This window comes from Scyliorhinus torazame, chromosome 6 (assembly GCF_047496885.1).
Source record: "Scyliorhinus torazame isolate Kashiwa2021f chromosome 6, sScyTor2.1, whole genome shotgun sequence".
NCBI lineage: Eukaryota > Metazoa > Chordata > Chondrichthyes > Carcharhiniformes > Scyliorhinidae > Scyliorhinus > Scyliorhinus torazame.
In genome coordinates, this window is record NC_092712.1 from 199,758,028 (window position 1) to 199,774,875 (window position 16,848).

The following is a 16,848-nucleotide window of genomic DNA, read 5'->3' on the forward strand; positions in this document are numbered from 1 at the left end:
AGCACAGAACAGGCCCTTCAGCCCACGATGTTGTGCCGAACCTTTGTCCTAGATTAATCATAGATTATCATTGAATTTACAGTGCAGAAGGAGGCCATTCGGCCCCCGAGTCTGCACCGGCTCTTGGAAAGAGCACCCTAACCAAGGTCAACACCTCCACCCAACACTGAGGGCAATTTTGGACACTAAGGGCAATTTATCATGGCAAATCCACCTAACCTGCACATCTTTGGACTGTGGGAGGAAACCGGAGCACCCGGAAGAAACCCACGCACACACGGGGAGGACGTGTAGACTCCGCACAGACAGTGACACAAGCCGGAATCGAACCTGGGATCCTGGAGCTGTGAAGCAATTGTGCTATCCACAATGCTACCGTGCTGCCCTTAAGAACAAATAAATCTACACTATATCATTTTACTGTAATCCATGTACCTATCCAATAGCTGCTTGAAGGTCCCTAATGTTTCCGACTCAACTACTTCCACAGGCAGTGCATTCCATGCCCCCACTACTCTCTGGGTAAAGAACCTACCTCTGACATCCCCCCTATATCTTCCACCATTCACCTTCAATTTATGTCCCCTTGTAATGGTTTGTTCCACCCGGGGAAAAAGTCTCTGACTGTCTATCTATTCCCCTGATCATCTTATAAACCTCTATCAAGTCGCCCCTCATCCTTCTCCGTTCTAATGAGAAAAGGCCTAGCACCCTCAACCTTTCCTCGTAAGACCTACTCTCCATTCCAGGCAACATCCTGGTAAATCTCCTTTGCACCTTTTCCAAAGCTTCCACATCCTTCCTAAAATGAGGCGACCAGAACTGTACACAGTACTCCAAATGTGGCCTGACCAAAGTTTTGTACAGCTGCATCATCACCTCTCGGCTCTTAAATTCAATCCCTCTGTTAATGAAAGTTAGCACACCATAGGCCTTCTTGACAGCTCTATCCACTTGAGTGGCAACTTTCAAAGATGCATGAACATAGACCCCAAGATCTCTCTGCTCCTCTACATTGCCAAGAACTCTACCGTTAACCCTGTATTCCGCATTCATATTTGTCCTTCCAAAATGGACAACCTCACATTTTTCAGGGTTAAACTCCATCTGCCACTTCTCAGCCCAGCTCTGCATCCTTTCTCTGTCTCTTTGCAGCCGACAACAGCCCTCCTCACTATCCACAACTCCACCAATCTTCGTATCGTCTGCAAATTTACTGACTCACCCTTCAACTCCCTCATCCAAGTCATTAATGAAAATCACAAACAGCAGAGGACCCAGAACTGATCCCTGCGGTACACCACTGGTAACTGGGATCCAGGCTGAATATTTGCCATCCACCACCACTCTCTGACTTCTATCGGTTAGCCAGTTTGTTATCCAACTGGCCAAATTTCCCACTATCCCATGCCTCCTTACTTTCTGCAGAAGCCTACCATGGGGAACTTATCAAATGCCTTACTAAAATCCATGTACACTACATCCACTGCTTTACCTTCATCCACATGCTTGGTCACCTCCTCAAAGAATTCAATAAGACTTTAAGGCAAGACCTACCCCTCACAAATCCGTGCTGACTATCCCTAATCAAGCAGTGTCTTTCCAGGTGCTCAGAAATCCTATCCTTCAGTACCCTTTCCATTACTTTGCCTACCACCGAAGTAAGACTAACTGGCCTGTAATTCCCAGTGTTAGCCCTAGTCCCTTTTTTGAACAGGGGCACGACATTCGCCACTCTCCAATCCCCTGGTACCACCCCTGTTGACAGTGAGGACGAAAAGATCATTGCCAACGGCTCTGCAATTTCATCTCTTGCTTCCCATAGAATCCTTGGATATATCCCGTCAGGCCCAGGGGACATGTCTATCCTCAAGTTTTTCAAAATGCCCAACACATCTTCCTTCCTAACAATTATTTCCTCGAGCTTACCGGTCTGTTTCACACTGTCCTCTCCAACAATATGGCCCCTCTCATTTGTAAATACAGAAGAAAAGTACTCGTTCAAGACCTGTCCTATCTCTTCACACACAATACACAATCTCCTGCTACTGTCCTTGATCGGACCTACCCTCGCTCTAGTCATTCTCATTTTCTCACATATGTGTAAAAGGCCTTGGGGTTTTCCTTGATCCTACCCGCCAAAGATTGTTCATGCCCTCTCTTAGCTCTCCTAATCCCTTTCTTCAGTTCCCTCCTGGCTATCTTGTATCCCTCCAACGCCCTGTCTGAACTTTGTTTCCTCAGCCTTACATAAGTCTCCTTTTTCCTCTTAACAAGACATTCAACCTCTCTTGTCAACCATAGTTCCCTCACTTAACTATCTCTTCCCTGCCTGACAGGGACATACATATCAAGGACACGTAGTACCTGTTCCTTGAACAAGTTCCACATTTCACTTGTGTCCTTCCCTGACAGCCTATGTTCCCAACTTATGCACTTCAATTCTTGTCTGACAACATCGTATTTACCCTTCCCCCAATTGTAAACCTTGCCCTGTTGCACGCACCTATCCCTCTCCATTACTAAAGTGAAAGTCACAGAATTGTGGTCACTATCTCCAAAATGCTCCCCCACTAACAAATCTATCACTTGCCCTGGTTCATTACCAAGTACCAAATCCAATATTGCCTCTCCTCTGGTCGGACAATCTACATACTGTGTTAGAAAAGCTTCCTGGACACACTGCACAAACACCACCCCATCCAAACTATTTGATCTAAAGAGTTTCCACTCAATATTTGGGAAGTTAAAGTCGCCCATGACTACTACCCTATGACTTCTGCACCTTTCCAAAATCTGTTTCCCAATCTATTCCTCCACATCTCTGCTACTATTGGGGGGCCTATAGAAAACTCCTAACAAGGTGACTGCTCCTTTCCTATTTCTGACTTCAACCCATACTACCTCAGTAGGCAGATACTCCTCGAACTGCCTTTCTACAGCTGTTATATTATCTCTACTTAACAATGCCACCCCCCCCCCCCACCTCTTTTACCACCCTCCTAATCTTATTGAAACATCTATAACCAGGGACCTCCAACAACCATTTCTGCCCCTCTTCCATCCAAGTTTCCGTGATGGCCACCATATCGTAGTCCCAAGTACCGATCCATGCCTCAAGTTCACCCACCTTATTCCTGATGCTTCTTGCTTCTTGAAGTATACACAGTTCAATCCATCTCCGTGCCTGCAAGTACTCTCCTTTGTCAGTTTTCCCTTCCCCACTGCCTCACTACACGCTTTGGCATCCTGAATATCGGCTACCTTAGTTGCTGGACTACAAATCCAGTTCCCATTCCCCTGCCAAATTAGTTTAAACCCTCCCAAAGAGTACTAGAAAACCTCCCTCCCAGGATATTGGTGCCCCTCTGGTTCAGATGCAACCCGTCCTGCTTGTACAGGTCCCACCTTCCCCAGAATGCACTCCAATTATCCAAATACCTGAAGCCCTCCCTCCTACACCATTCTTGCAGCCACGTGTTCAGCTGCACTCTCTCCCTATTCCTAGCCTCGCTATCACGTGGCACCGGCAACAAACCAGAGATGACAACTCTGTCTGTCCTGGCTTTAAACTTCCAGCCTAACTCCCTAAACTCGTTTATTACCTCCACACCCCTTTTCCTACCTACGTTGTTGGTACCAATGTGCACTACGACTTCTGGCTGTTCCCCCTCCCCCTTAAGGATCCTGAAGACACGATCCGAGACATCCCTGGCCCTGGCACCCGGGAGGCAACATACCTTCCGGGAGTCTCGCTCGCGACCACAGAATCTCCTATCTATTCCCCTAACCATTGAATCTCGTCCTACTATTGCTTTTCTATTCTCCCCCCTTCCCTTCTGAGCCCCAGAGCCAGACTTAGTGCCAGAGACCTGGCCGCTAGAGCCTTTCCCCGGTAGGTCATCCTCCCCCAACAGCATCCAAAACGGTATACTTGTTTTGAAGGGGAACGACCACGAGGGATCCCTGCACTGTCTGCCTGTTTGTTTTCTTTCCCCTGACTGTAACCCAGCTATTCTTGTCCTGTACCTTGGGTGTGGTTACCTCCCTGTAACTCTTCTCTATCACCCCTTCTGCCTCCCAGATGATCCGAAGTTCATCCAGCTTCAGCTCCAGTTCCCTAACACTGTCTTTGAGGAGCTGGAGTTGGGTGCACTTCCCGCAGATATAGTCAGCGGGGACACCGGTGGTATCCCTCACCACCCACATTCAACAGGAGGAGCATGAAACTGGCCGAGCCTCCATCCCCTCTTACCTTACAGAATATAGCTGCCCTGTGGACTAACTGGATCTCCGCCCTACGACTCTGCTCCCAATCAGCTGCACTCTCTGTAAACTCCTGGCTCTCTTCTCACTCTTTGCGGAAATGTCGGAAACAAAATGAAAGGAGCACCTTACTCCCTCCTCACCTAACTCCCTCAGTCACCAAACTCTCACTATAGCACTCAAATGCACCAAATTCAGCACTCCCTCAGTCACCAAACTCTCACTATAGCACTCAAATGCACCAAATTCAGCACTCAGTGCAAACAACGTCTGCACTGTAGGTGGATCACTTTTATACTGTGAATCTAGCCTCTGAAAACTGGCCTAATCCAATTAACTAATTAACAAGCTCCAGCTGCAAGTACCTACAAGTAGAACCTTTGTTTAAAGCTGATTGAAAATTCACCTTCTCCTAAACCAAACAGAAACTTTTAAGTTAATTAACTAAATAAAAGAAAGACTAGACTTCAGATAAAAATGAAGCCTTATACTCCCTCAGTCACCAAACTCTCACTATAGCACTCAAATGCACCAAATTCAGCACTCAGTGTATATAAAAATCAATTATATACACCAAGAACAACAAAGGCCCCAGAACTGGGGCGGGATTCTCCCCTACCCGGCGGGCGGGGGGTTCTGGCGTCGGACCACTCCAGCGTCGGGCCGCCCCAAAGGTGTGGAGTCTTTAGGGGCCAAGCCCTCACCTTGAGGGACTAGGCCCGTGCAGAAGCGGTTTCCGCTACACCGGCTGGCGGGAAAGGCCTTTGGCGCCACGCCAGCCGGGGCCGAAAGGTCTTCGCCGGGCGACGCGGGTCCGTGCATGCGCGGGAGCGTCAGCGACTGCTGACGTCATCCCCGCACATGCGCTGGGGAGGGGGTCTCTTCCGCCTCCTCCATAGTGAAGACCATAGGGAAGGCGGAAGAAAAAGAGTGCCACCACGGCACAGGCCTGCCCGCGGATCGGTGAGCCCCGATCGCAGGCCAGGCCACCGTGGGGGCACCCCCGGGGCCAGATCGCCCCGCGCCCTCCCCAGGACCCCGTAGCCCGCGCCTGCCGCCTTGTCCTGCCGTTCAAAAGGTGGTTTAATCCACGCTGGCGGGACAGGCATTCCAGCAGCGGGTCTTCGGTCCATCGCGGGCCGGAGAATCGGCGGGGGTGGGCCCGCCGACCGGCGCGGTGCGATTCCCGCCCCCGCCGACCGTCGCGGCACGATTCCCGCCCCCGCCGAATCTCTGGTGGCGGAGACCTCGGGACACGGTGGGGGCGGGATTCATGCCAGCCCCGGCGATTCTCCGACCCGGCGGGGGTTCGGAGAATCCCGCCCCTGATCCCTGTGGAACGCTGCTAGTCTTAGCCTTCCATTCAGAAAAGCACCCTTCTACTGTTACACTCTATCTTCTGTGCCCAAGCCAGTTCTGTATCCAACTTGCCAGCTCTCCTCTGATCCCATGTGACTTCACTTTTGTACCAATCTACCATGAGGCACCTTGTCAAAGGCTTTACTGAAGCCCATGTATACATCATCTACTGCCTTTCCCTCATCTATCATGTTTGTCACTTCCTCGAAAAACTAGATCAAATTAGTGAGGCCCGACCTCCCCTTCACAAAATCATCACTAATAAGTCCATTTGTTTCCAAATGTGAGTAAATCCTGTCTCTAGGAATCTTTTCCAATAATTTCCCACCCACTGACTTAAGGCTCACAAGCCTCTTAATTTCCTGGATTATCCCTGCTGCCCTTCTTAAACAATAGAACAACATTGGCTACTCTCCAATCCCCTGGAGAGTCCTCATTTGGCCATATCTCTATGTGCGTCTGGAAGCAAACTGGAATGAACCAATTTCAGTCAGTATTAGAACTCCATGGGCGGCATTCACCATCGGCTGATATTGGAATTGGGAAACCAGGGGCGCGATTCTCCGAACCCCCACCGGGTCGGAGAATCGCCGGGGGCTGGCGTGAATCCCGCCCCCGCCGTGTCCCGAATTCTCCGCCACCAGAGATTCAGCGGGGGCGGGAATCGCGCCGGTCGGCGGGAATCGCACCGGTCGGCGGGCCCACCCCCGGCGATTTCCGGCCCGCGATGGGCCGAAGTCCCGCTGCTGTCAACCCTCTCCAGCCGGCGTGGATTAAACCACCTTGTGAACGGCGTGACAAGGTGGCGCGGCCGGGCACCAGGGTCCTTGGGGTGGCGCGGGCTATCTGGCCCCGGGGAGTGCCCCCACAGTGGCCTGGCCCGCGATCGGGGCCCACCGATCGGCGGGTGGGCCTGTGCCATGGGGGCACTCTTTTTCTTTCGCCTTCGCCATGGTCTTCACTATGGCGGAGGTGGAAGAGACCCCCTCCCCTGCGCATGCGCGGGGATGACGTCAGCAGCCGCTGACGCTCCCGCGCATGCGTCGCCCGGCGAAGTCCTTTCGCCGCTGGTTGGTGTGGCGCCAAAGGCGGAAACCACTCCAGCGCGGGCCTAGCCCCTCAAGGTGAGGGCTTGGCCCCTAAATGTGCGGAGACCTTTGGGGCAGCCCGACGCCGGAGTGATCCGTGCCGTTTTTGGCGCCGGGTAGCGGACATCGCGCCAGTTTGCGGAGAATCAGGCCCCTGATTTGGGAGGAGAATCGGTTCCGAGGCCAAAACCATGGTGGGCGCCGATTTCACTCCAAATTGCAATTCTCCGTCGCATCGACAGTGGCGTCGATGCGTTCCAGAATGCACATACAGTAAACACCGTTGGCCTTTCATTTGCAAGCCTGACCCGGTATTCTCCGGGGCCTCCGCGATACTCCGCCTCCATGGGCCAAATTCCCGATGGCGAGGTTCATTTGTGCTTTTACAAATCGTGAAACAGACGCTGTGGCTACTGAGGGAGAGAGAGGGGGTACGGAACGTGTCCAACATTGCATTGTTTGCTGACAATTATAACACTGGCTGGCGGGCTCTGCCAGGGCCGGTTGGTGTAGCGGGGGGTGGCCAGGAGGTGGGCTGTGGGGTCAGGGTGGACATGCACGGAACGCCATTGCCGCAGCTTAAAAGGCAGCCATGCAACTGCGCATGCTGCTGACTGCCCACTGAACTTAGGGTCACAAGACGTATGGCCCCCACCCCCCCCACCCCAGGCCACCCCCTGAGGTGACCTCTGGCCCCAGCTGACCCATCAATCCTATGGACAGGCTCCAGCATGACCAGTACCATCTTGTTGGCTGGGATGAGTGTGTGTGGGGATTGTAATGTGTATGTGCGGCTGCAGCTTGTCAGCCTCCTGAGTGTCAATCATGGACCCAGTGAATCCCGCTCCATTTCTCATTGGAATTGATTGTGTTCCACATGGCACCAGTAATAGCATCTTAACAGTCACTGTATCGGTCCAAGTGTGTCGCCAGTTAAGCTGTCGTGGAACTCCATGAATCCTGCCCCGACGTCATCACTTCGTCTCTGGAACGAAGAATCTCGTTGCATGTGTGTGTTGCACGTTTCTGCCCTGCAAAGCTCAGTGCCTGGTAAATTATATGGTTGGGGACAGTGTGTAGATCACTGAATCCACAGTCTGCTGATGGGGGTCAGGGTGCTATCTTTGAGCAGCACCCGGACATGCATCCTGCACCAACAAACCAACAGCATCAGTGTTGTGGACTTATACACAGAACTCCAGAATCATCAACCTGAAGTCTGGACTCAGCCTTCCGCTCTAACACAGCACCCCTGGACCATAACTTCATTTCCAGACTCAGATGGCACATGGTTAGGAGCAGACAATGTGTAGATCCATGGTTCAGTAATGGCATCCTGCAGTTTCTGCCCAAAACTTGTTAGTCTTCCAATGCACAGAGTTGTTCCCGACCAAGTGATGCAGACTAGCACATTTCAAAGTCCAGGACTACGTGCTTGATGTGTTGGGTGTTCTGGAACACATACAGGTCACTAACACTTGAAGTAGTGCAACACTATTTTATTAAAAGGTTAACTATTTAAACATACTTGAACTGTGGGTAAATACGATACCAGCTTTAACGAAAGACCTTTGCCTTGCCAAATCGGACCCAGCATCGGCAGCCTTGCAGAGGAGCCGTTTGACTATGTGGACGCCCTTCTCCGCTTTGCCATTGGATTGGGGGTACAGTGGACTGGATGTCTGATGCACAATCAATAACTCTCGAGACAAAGGGGAGTCATATCTAATCGGCTTTAATCAGCTAGAACTGTACCCAGCAGCTACGATACAGAAAATGAAGGCTGCTGGGACGGCATTGGTTCTTATACCCCGCCTCTCAGGGCGGGGCTATGTACGTTAACCAATGGTAGACCCCTAGGTCTAGCCAATGGTCATTCACCTCTTAGGTACTGCAATACCTGGTATTACCACATTCATCCCCTGTTAAAAAGAACCCAGTGGGGTGATGGCCAGCTTTACTGTCGCCTTTTGCATGGTAGGACCAGGTATGGAGGTACCGTGATGTTGAGGGTAACAGAAGAAGTGTTTATGGTGCAGCAATCAGACGATCGGGTGGCCTGGTCGTTCCGTTCTCCCTTCCAGACCATTCTCCCTTTCTACCTGCCCGTTTCCCCGGGGGTTGTAACTGGTCGTCCTGCTGGAGGTGATGCCTTTGCTGAGCAGGAATTGACGCAGTTCGTCGCTCATAAAGGAGGACCCCCTATCACTGTGAATGTGTGCGGGGAAACCGAACAGTGTAAAAATACTTTGGAGGGCCTTGATGACGGTGGTCGTGGTCATGTCCGGGCAGGGGATGGCGAATGGGAACCGGGAGTATTCGTCAATCACGTTCAGGAAGTACGTGTTGCGGTCAGTGGAGGGGAGGGAGCCTTTGAATTCCATGCTGAGGCGTTCAAAGGGACGGGAAGCCTTTATCAGATGCGCCCTCTCTGGCCGGTAGAAGTGCGGTTTGGACGCCGCGCAGATTCGGCAGTCCCTGGTGACTGTCCTGACCTCCTCAATGGAGTAGGGCAGGTTGCGGGTCTTAACGAAATGAAAGAAACGAGTGACCCCCGGGTGGCAGAGGTCCTCGTGGAGGGCTCGGAGGCGGTCTACTTGTGCGGTGGCACAAGTGCCGCGGGACAGGGCATCAGGAGGCTCGTTCAGCTTCCCGGGACGGTACAAGATCTCGTAATTGTAGGTGGAGAGTTCGATCCTCCACTGCAAGATCTGGTCGTTTTTTATCTTGCCCCGCTGCGCATTATCGAACATGAAGGCCACCGACCGTTGGTCCGTGAGGAGAGTGAATCTCCTGCCGGCCAGGAAATGCCTCCAGTGTCGCACAGCTTCTACTATGGCCTGGGCCTCCTTTTCGACCGAGGAGTGGCGAATTTCGGAAGCGTGGAGGGTTCGGGAGAAGAAAGCCACAGGCCTGCCCGCTTGGTTGAGGGTGGCCGCCAGAGCTACGTCGGATGCATCGCTCTCGACCTGGAAGGGGAGGGACTCGTCGATGGTGCGCATCGTGGCTTTTGCAGTGTCTGCTTTGATGCGGCTGAAGGCCTGGCGGACCTCCGTCGACAGGGGGAACGTTGTGGACTGGATCAGGGGCCGAGCCTTGTCTGCGTAATTAGGGACCCATTGTGCATAATAGCTAAAGAAGCCGAGGCAGCGCTTTAGGGCCTTAGGGCAGTGAGGGAGGGGGAACTCCATGAGGGGGCGCATGCGTTCAGGGTCGGGGCCTATGACTCCATTTCGCACTACGTAGCCGAGGATGGCTAGACGGTCGGTGCTAAACACGCATTTCTCCTTATTGTAGGTCAGATTAAGGAGATTCGCGGTCTGGAGAAATTTTCGGAGGTTGGTGCCGTGGTCCTGCTGGTCACAGCCGCAGATGGTGACGTTATCAAGATACGGGAACGTTGCGCGTAAGCCGTACCGGTCAACCATTCGGTCCATCTCACGCTGGAAGACCGAGACCCCGTTCGTGACACCGAAGGGAACCCTTAAAAAGTGGTAGAACAATGTCGGAAGCGACAATTTCTTTGATCCGAAAGCGGGACAAGGACCCACTGCAATGTGGATCGTACAGGCCGATCTCGCTCCTCAATGTGGATGCAAAGTTGCTGGCAAAGGTGCTGGCCACGAGGATCGAGGATCGAGGACTGTGTCCCGGGGGTAATCCACGAGGACCAGACGGGATTTGTAAAGGGCAGGCAACTAAACACCAATGTGCGGCGGCTCTTAAACGTGATAATGATGCCATCGGTGGAGGGAGAGGCGGAGATAGTGGCAGCTATGGACGCGGAGAAGGCCTTTGACCGAGTAGAGTGGGAGTACCTCTGGGAGGTGCTGCGTAGGTTTGGGTTTGGGGTAGGGTTTATCAATTGGGTTAAGCTCCTTTACAGAGCCCCGATGGCGAGTGTAGTGATGAACCGGCGGAGGGCGGAGTACTTTTGACTGTACCGAGGGACGAGGCAGGGGTGCCCCCTGTCCTCCCTGTTGTTCGCATTGGCGATCGAACCATTGGCCATGTCATTGAGGGAGTCTACTAAATGGAGGGGGGTGGTCCGAGGGGGAGAAGAGCATCGGGTGTCGCTATATGCGGATGACCTGTTGCTGTACGTGGCGGATCCAATGGAAGGGATGGTGGAGGTCATGCAGACTCTATGGGAGTTTGGGGAGTTTTCGGGCTATAAGCTCAATGTAGGGAAGAGTGAGCTCTTTGTATTACAGGCGGGGGACCAAGAAAGAGGGATAGGGGACCTACCGCTGAGGAGGGCGGAGGGGAACTTTCGGTATCTGGGGATCCAGATAGCCAGGAGTTGGGGGACCCTACATAAACTGAATCTGACGAGGTTGGTGGAGCAAATGGAGGAGGATTTCAAAAGATGGGTCATGTTACCACTCTCGCTGGCGGGTAGAGTGCAGTCGGTCAAAATGGTGGTCCTTCCGAGGTTTCTGTTTGTGTTTCAGTGCCTTCCCATCGTGATCACTAAGGCCTTTTTTAAGAGAGTAGGAAGGAGTATTATGGGGTTTGTGTGGGCGAATAAGACCCCGAGAGTAAGGGGAGGGTTCCTGGAATGCAGTAGGGACCGAGGAGGGTTGGCGCTGCCAAGCCTGGGGAGCTACTACTGGGCAGCAAATGTGGCGATGATCCGCAAGTGGGTTATGGAGGGAGAGGGGGCGGCATGGAAGAGGATGGAGATGGCGTCCTGTAAAGGAACGAGCCTGGGGGCGTTGGTGACGGCACCGCTGCCGCTCTCGCCGACAAAGTATACCACGAGCCTGGTGGTGGCGCAACGCTAAGGATCTGGGGCCAGTGGAGACGGCAGCGGGGTGCAATGGGAGCATCGGTGTGGTCCCCGATTAGGGGTAACCACCGGTTTGTCCTGGGGGAGATGGACGGGGTGTTCCAGAGCTGGCATCGGGCGGGGATTGGAAGAATGGGGGACCTGTTCATCAACGGGACGTTTGCGAGCCTAGGGGCACTGGAGGAGAAGTTTGAGTTACCCCCGGGAAATGCCTTTAGATATATGCAGATGAGGGCTTTTGTGAGGCGACAGTTGAGGGAATTCCCGTTGCTCCCGGCACAAGAAGTTCAAGATAGGGTGATCTCGGGTGTGTGGGTCGGGGAGGGCAAGGTGTCGGAAATACACCAGGAGTTGAAAGAAGAGGGGGAAGCGCTGGTAGAAGAGTTGAAGGGTAAATGGGAGGAGGAGCTGGGGGAGGAGATCGAGGAAGGTCTGTGGGCTGATGCCCTAGGTAGAGTTAATTCCTCCTCCTCGTGTGCCAGGCTCAGCCTGATACAATTTAAGGTGGTCCACAGAGCGCACTTGACGGGGGCGAGTTTGAGTAGGTTCTTTGGGGTAGAGGACAGATGTGGAAGGTGCTCAGGGAGCCCGGCGAACCATGTCCATATGTTTTGGTCATGCCCGGCACTGATGGGGTTCTGGAGAGGAGTGGCGGGAGCAATATCTCAGGTGGTGAAAGTTCGGGTCAAGCCAAGCTGGGGGCTAGCAATATTTGGATTAGTGGACGAATCGGGAGTGCAGGAGGCGAAAGAGGCCGGCATTCTGGCCTTTGCGTCCCTAGTAGCCCGGCGAAGGATCTTGCTAATGTGGAAGGAGGCGAAGCCCCCCAGCCTGGAGGCCTGGATAAATGATATAGCTGGGTTCATAAAGTTGGAGAGGATTAAGTTCGCCTTGAGACGGTCTGCGCAGGGGTTCTACAGGCGGTGGCAACCGTTCCTAGACTATCTCGCGGAGCGTTAGAGGAAGGTCGGTCAGCAGCAGCAGCAACCTTGGGGGGGTGGAGGGGACGTCCTGGGAGGGGGCCGGGGAGCGGGGGGACAGCCTGGGAGGGTGGATGAGCAAGAGATAACATGAAGGGTTGGGGAAACTGGCACGTACGGGTGAGGGCCAGTGTACAAAGCTGTGTAAATATATCATTTTGCCTTGCTCTGCCCGATTTCTCGGTTTTTTTTTTGTAAGGGAGAAAAATTGTGTTGAGAAACTTTAATAAACATATATTTTTTTAAAAAGTGGTAGAACCGCCCATCTGCTTCGAAGGCAGTGTACTGGCGGTCACTATTACGGAGAGGTAGCTGGTGGTAGGCGGACTTGAGATCCACCGTGGAGAAGACCTTGTATTGCGCAATCCTGTTTACCAGGTCAGCTATACGGGGAAGAGGGTACACGTCCAGCTGCGTAAACCGGTTGATGGTCTGGCTATAGTCAGTGACCATCCTATGTTTTTCCCTGGTCTTTACCACCACTACTTGGGCCCTCCAGGGGCTGTTGCTCGCTTCGATGACCCCTTCCTTCAGCAGCCGTTGGACCTCAGACCTGATGAAGGTCCGGTCCTGGGCACTGTACCGTCTGCTCCTGGTGGGGACGGGTTTGCAATCCGGGGTGAGGTTCGCAAACAGGGAAGGCGGGTCGACCTTAAGGGTCGCGAGGCGGCAGACAGTAAGGGGGGGTATAGGGCCGCCAAATTTAAAGGTCAGGCTTTGTAGGTGGCACTGGAAATCCAGCCCAAGAAGGGTGGCTGCGCAGAGGTGCGGCAGAACGTACAGGCGGAAATTGCGGAATTCCCTGCCTTGGACAGTGAGGTTCGCTGGGCAGAACCCCTTTATCTGCACTGCGTGTGACCCGGAGGCCAGGGAGATCCTTTGTTTTACGGGATGGGTGACAAGAGAACAGCGCCTTACCGTGTCGGGGTGGACAAAGCTTTCCGTGCTCCCGGAGTCGATCAGGCATGACGTCATATGGCCGTTGATGGCGATCGTTGTGGTGGCCTTCGCTAGCGTCCGGGGCCGACTCTGATCCAGGGTAACGGAGGCCACCTGCAGCAAGGGGAAGTTCTGGTTGGGCAGCCCGTAGTCAGCTTGAGGCCCCATCCAAGATAGCGTCGGCCATGGGTCTCACATGGAGTCCGGGGACGGGGATTCCGAAGATGGCGGTGGCGAGGGACAGAATGGCGCCGCCCACCCATCCAGGTGACACGAAGGCTTTGGAAAGCAGACCACGCCATGATATTGGCGGAGGCACCAGTGTACAGGCGGAATCTTATTTGGGACCGGTTGACCGTCAGGGTGGCACACCACTCATCGTCTGGATCGATGCTGTATACCGACAGCAGCTGGTGTCTTTGCTTCGGGGACACCCTGTTTTTTGTCACGATACCAACTCGAAAAGGCGCCTTCGGGTCCTCGGTGTCACTGCTGTGTGGGAGGTCGGAATCGGACTCGGTGACCGTGGGTTGAATTGCCCGAACATTCCTGTGAGGCTGGCCGAAGCGATATGAATTGGAAGGCTGAGCTGCTAGACAGCAGGCAGCATAGTGGCCAAGTCTTTCACATTGTAGGCATTGTCGAGATGTTGCGGGGCATTGCTGCTTTAAATGGGCAGAGCCACAGTTGCCGCACGTCGTGGCATCAGCACGTTCGCTGCGCCACCACGCATGCGCGGTGCAGTCCTGCGTGGTGCGCGCCTGCGCATTACGTTCCTCCATGTCGCCGTCCCCTCGTTTGGTGCATACAAGCGCGGGAGTCCGCGAAAAGCACGCAAAATGGCCGCCCTCATCCAGCCTGAGGCCCTGGAGGTGTTCAATCACGTTGACCCGTTCCGCCTCGTGGGGACCTTTTCAGCTGCTTGTATATGGGAGTCCCGACTGGTGGCATTTTCATGTAGGACACAGATCTCGATGGTGATCACTGGGTGAGTTGCTTTACTTTGAGGAGCTGCTGATGTAGGGGGTCAGACTGAACACCGAAAACGATCTGGTCGCGTACCATGGAGTCGGAGGTGGGCCCGTAGCTGCAAGATTGCGCAAGGATGCGGAGGTGCGTTAAAAAGGATTGGAAAGATTCGTCCTTACCCTGCAAACGCTGCTGGAATACGTAGCGCTCAAAACTTTCATTCACCGCTACGCTGCAGTGAGTGTCAAATTTGAGGAGAACCATCTTGAACTTCGTCATGTCTTCGTCACCTGCAAAGGTGAGAAAGTTGAAAATATGGATGGCATGGTGCCCGGCCGTGGAGAGGAGAAGAGCAATCTTTCTGGTGTCCGAGGCGCCCTCCCTGTCTGTGGCTTCGAGGATGAGCTGGAAGCGCTGTTTGAAAATCTTCCAGTTGGCCCCGAGGTTGCCGGCGATGCGGAGCGGCGGCTGCGGGCTGATGTTGTCCATGTTGCAGGATGACGGAATGCTGGCGGAAGAGGCAGATCACTTGCAGGTAGGTCTAAGAAGTGCTAGTATGCAACCACACCTGGTATCAAGATGTGTTGGGTGTTCTGGATCATATACAGGTCACCAACACTTGAAGTAGTGCAACACTATTTTATTAAAAGGTTAACTATTTAAACATACTTGAACTGTGGGTAAATATGATACCAGCTTTAACTAAAGACCTTTGCCTTGTCCTAACCAGTTGATGCACCCAGCACATGGTGAATGTCTGTGTTGCAGGCTGTGAGCTCTGTGCTCCTAGCTAGCTGCTATTCGAATGAGCAGGAACTCTGACGTCCCCTGTCTTTATAGTGCGTGTGCTCTCACTGGTGATTGGCTGCGGTGTTGTGTATGTTGATTGGTCCCACTGTGTGTCCATCAGTGTGTGTCTGCACCATGATATACTGGTGTATATTATGGCAGTGCTGAGTGATGCACTAAAGCTTGGGGGCAGCCACCACAGAGGTGCAATGGGAAAGGATCATTGTCTAAGAACTTTCAGCCACAGTGCAATGAGGAGCTGGGAATTGTGTAGAACCCTCAGGCTATATGACTCGCATTGAATGTATGCACTGAATATTACGTGCATCCCAATTGTATTGGAACATGTGAGAGTGCAATATGATATATGTAGACAACTTAAACACCATTGCATTTCTTGTAATGACCATTTTGAAATGTCTGTAATATTCCTTTTATTGTACTGAAGCACCTCAGAATATAATATGACCGATGCAGAAAACTTGAATATTATTGTATGTTCTGTGATGGCCAGATGGAAAAGTTTTGTAATATTCTATCAGATATTTTATAAATATATTTTTGCAAAAATGTATGTTTGCTGATTTGTCCATTACTTTGCTTATGATTGGGAGAAACTTGTCAGGGTCAGCACGGTAGCACAGTGGTTAGCACTGTTGGTTCACAGCGCCAGGGACCTGGGTTCGATTCCCGGCTTGGGTCATTGTCTGTGTCCGGAGTCTGCACAATCTCCCCGTGTCTGCATGGGTTTCCTCCCACAAGTCCCGAAAGATGTGCTGCTAGGTGAATTGGACATTCTGAATTCTCCCTCCGTGTACCTGAACAGAGTGGCGCCTAGGGGCTTTTCACAGTAACTTCATTGCAGTGTTATTGTAAGCCTACTTGTGACACTAATAAAGATTATTATTGAATGACCTCGGTTCTTTCAGCTTTTTGTAGATAGAACATATCTGAGCAATCCTTCACATTGTTGGGTTGATGTCAGTAATTTTAGCTATGCAGGAGCAACTTGACATTCATGGTGTCATAGGGATGGTGGGGTTGAGGGTGGGAAGTGCACTGGGGAGAGAAGATTCTGGTGTACTGGCCTTTAGCATTGCAGTTTGGATATCTTCTGGATCAGTTGCTTTCACTATGTCCAGTGCATTTAATTACCTTTTAATATCATTTGAAATTAACTGAATTGGCTGATTGTGGGGACCTGAGGAGGAGATTGAGTTGAATTGTTTACTGCAGAAACTGGCAAACAATTCAGCCTTATCTTTCATACACATGCTGGTCTCCACTGCGGTTGAGGATGTTTGTGGAGCCTGCTCCTCTCATTAGGTGAAAATCAACGGCCACGCGACCTCGTGCCTGCTGGACTCCGGGAGCACCGAAAGCTTTGTTCACCCAGATACGGTAAGGCGCTGCTCCCTCGTGGTCCACCCTGCCAATCAAAGGATCTCCCTAGCCTCCGGATCCCACTCCGTCCTGATCTGAGGCTTTTGTACAGTCACCCTCACGTTCCAGGGCAAGAATTTAGTAACTTCCGCCTCTATGTCCTTCCTAATCACTGCGCTGCACTCCTGTTGGGCCTGTACTTCCAGTGCAACCTCCAGAGCCTCACCCTCAAATTCGGCAGGCCCTTACCCTCCCTTACCGTTTGCGGCCTTGCGACCCTCAA